This window comes from Petaurus breviceps, unplaced genomic scaffold (assembly GCF_028583685.1).
Source record: "Petaurus breviceps papuanus isolate PSGF00001 unplaced genomic scaffold, PetGlider_PUasm1.0 79427, whole genome shotgun sequence".
Taxonomy (NCBI): domain Eukaryota; kingdom Metazoa; phylum Chordata; class Mammalia; order Diprotodontia; family Petauridae; genus Petaurus; species Petaurus breviceps.
Window position 1 is genome coordinate 2277 of NW_027186531.1, and position 2893 is coordinate 5169.

The 2893-nt window shown below is 38.1% G+C and overlaps 1 pseudogene; it reads right to left on the reverse strand.

The window, feature by feature from the left end:
* Positions 1 to 1885: 1885 nt before the first annotated feature.
* LOC138175921 (translationally-controlled tumor protein-like) lies at positions 1886 to 2403 on the reverse strand (annotated as a pseudogene).
* Between the last annotated feature and the right edge of the window lie 490 nt (positions 2404 to 2893).

Sequence of the window (2893 nt, forward strand, 5' to 3'; positions counted from 1 at the left end):
CCCCACCTGACTGAACAAGACTGTTAAGAAAATTAGTCCAATCCCATTATCAGTAATGTCCTTCAAAAGACTGAACTTTTAAAATCAGGACTTTAGAAAAAGGGGGAGGGGTGGCTAGGTGGTGCAGTGAGTAAGAGCGCCGGCCCCGGAGTCAGGAGGACCCGAATTTGGTTCTGACCTCAGACACTTAACACCTACACAAAAAAAACTAACCGTGTAAACTTGGGCAAGTTATTTAACCCCAATTACCCTCCAAAAGGCAAAAAAGGGGGGGAACTCTAGATCTCCCCAAATTATTGGGTATTAATAATCATTTCTCTCAGCATATAACATCATCTTCTCCTTGTGGTACTCCAACCATTTTTCTAGTCTGACATAGTTTTCCACCCCCCTTGGACTTCCCTAAATTGAATACTACAACCATGATCCACATCTTTCCATATCTAAACAAAGGTAAATTTCAATTGCTTGGCCAAATTCCCAACTCCCTCATAACTACTAAAAATTGTTACCTATGTCCCTTTTTTCTTACTCTTCTTGCCATAGCTTAGAACAGTTATTTTTTTTTTAGTCCTGTAAAACCCTTTCAACAGCAACAACAACAAATGTTATAGACCCCAGAGTAATTTAATATATAACTCATAATATCCTTTTAGACTTATTCTAATTACTACAATGGTAATTTCTGACCCCCCCCCAAAACACCAAAATCACTGAAGAAAGAAACCTACTATGCTTCAAACATGCATATGTTTGTTGTCATAGAGGAAAACCATATTGATAATGTACTTGTGCACTTATTTGCTGTTTAAGAAACCATTAAAGAATTTTTAGCTTAAACCCTTTGGACCATCATCCCAAATCACTAAATGGGAACCATTGTCTTGGAAAATAGTGACTTCCCTTTACCTTACCCAGCAAAGGTCTAGGATATGTTCAATCCACCCTTCCCAGATTCCAAGTGATCTTCCCTGTCATGTTCCCTCTAGATTCTCTTCTCTCCTGAGACTATATCTAGCAACTTAAATGAGCCTGAGGTGTTAATGACCAAAAATATTTTAATGTTACCCCCTACCCCCAAAAATTTGCATTTTGAGTCCCTAAATGCCTAAGTCAAAAGCTTATATTTTAAGCTCATATTTGTATACACCTTTACCATAAAAACTTTACTGAAAATTATCTCATTTGAGCCTCTCAACAACTCTATGAAGTAGGTATCACAAATGTTTACAATCCCCATTTTGCAAATTAGGAAACTGAGATTCAGAAAAATAAGCAACTTGTCCAAAGTTGAAGAACCAGATGGTAGCAGAGCCAATTCTCTAAAGGAAGTCTTTCAATTCCAAAATCAGTGTTCTTTCCACTATAGTATTCAGCCATTTGGCAAGAAGGTTTGAATTTTAAACATGATATTACAGGGCTTTGGCAATTTTAAACATTGTACTGAGGAAGACTTTTGAGAACAGGGAGCCTTACACAAGACTTCTCAAATTATCACATAGTTGGCTTTCTATTCTGCCTAAATGTAAGCCTAATCCTAGCCAGTGTCACCTATTTTCTATTTATCTTTATTATAGCTTGTTTGTATATATTTACTTATATGTTGCCTGCCCCCCCCCCCATTAGACTGTGAACTCCTGGAAAGCAGGGACTATCTTTTTTTGTTGGGGGGAGGGTGATGTTAAATGCATTTTATTTTAGACAACACACATGACATGTTTTTAAAAACAATGCCTCCACTCCAAATAAATCAAGGTCAAAATTAAATTAGTAATGCTCAAGATGACATTCATCTAGGTTTATCCAAGTCCTGGTGTTATGCAGATGGCCAAAAAACAGCAGCCAGTTATGATGACAAGTGATTCAAAGTAATCAGCTGTATTTGTCAACATTTCTCCATTTCTAGACCATCCTTAAAGAAAATCATACATGGGTGTCACACCATCCTCATGGAAGTCCAAGAGCCACCATGCCATCAGGATTCATGTTTTCATCTATGAAGAACTGATCATTTTTAAAATTAGCAAGGATATGTTTGATTTGTTCTGCAACTTCTATAATAAAAGGTTTTACTCTATCGGGCTTGTGTTCTTCAAATCTGCCCTTTATTGATTTCATATAGTCTTTAATGTACTTTTTGTAGGATTCTTTTATGAATCTAGTTTCTTGCAGATGATGGTTTATTACTATGTCAACTCCAGTGATTATGGCAGCATTTGTTCCTTCGCTCTCAGGACCTTCAGTAGAGGCATTTCCACCAATGAGTAGAATATAAATGGTACCCTCTGTCCTACTGACCACCTTCCCCTCCATTCTAGGCTCAACCTGTTCAGGATCTTCAGGATCTTGTAAATGTCAGAGAACATCTCAACATGGCTGATGAGTTTCCCAGTAGATGATCATGGCAGTGCTGGTGCTAGTGCTACGGGGCCCAGAGCTTGATGTGAGCGCAATGCAGCCAGAGTAGCACTTAAAGGGGGAAGCCAGGGATTATCTTTTGCCTCTTTTTGTATTCCCAATTTTTCCACCATCTTTTCTTCAGTTTTGTTGTTGCTACTGTTATTTAGTTGTTTCAGTCATGTCTAACTCTTCATAACACCATTTGAGGTTTTCTTGGCAGAGATACCCATGTGGTTTGCCATTTCCTTCTCCGGTTCATTTTACATATAAAGAAACTGAGGCAAGCAAGATTAAGTGTCTTGCCCAGTGTGACACTGCTAGAAAGATTCTGAGGCCAGATTTTAAGTCAGAAACATGTCTTCCTAACTCCAGTCATGGCACTATATCCACTGCACCATTTAGCTGCCCTTCTCCTCAGTATATAACCACTAAAATCATTTCTATAATTGGAGGACCATGGGAGAGAACAATAAATAAATCTTTTCCCTTCACC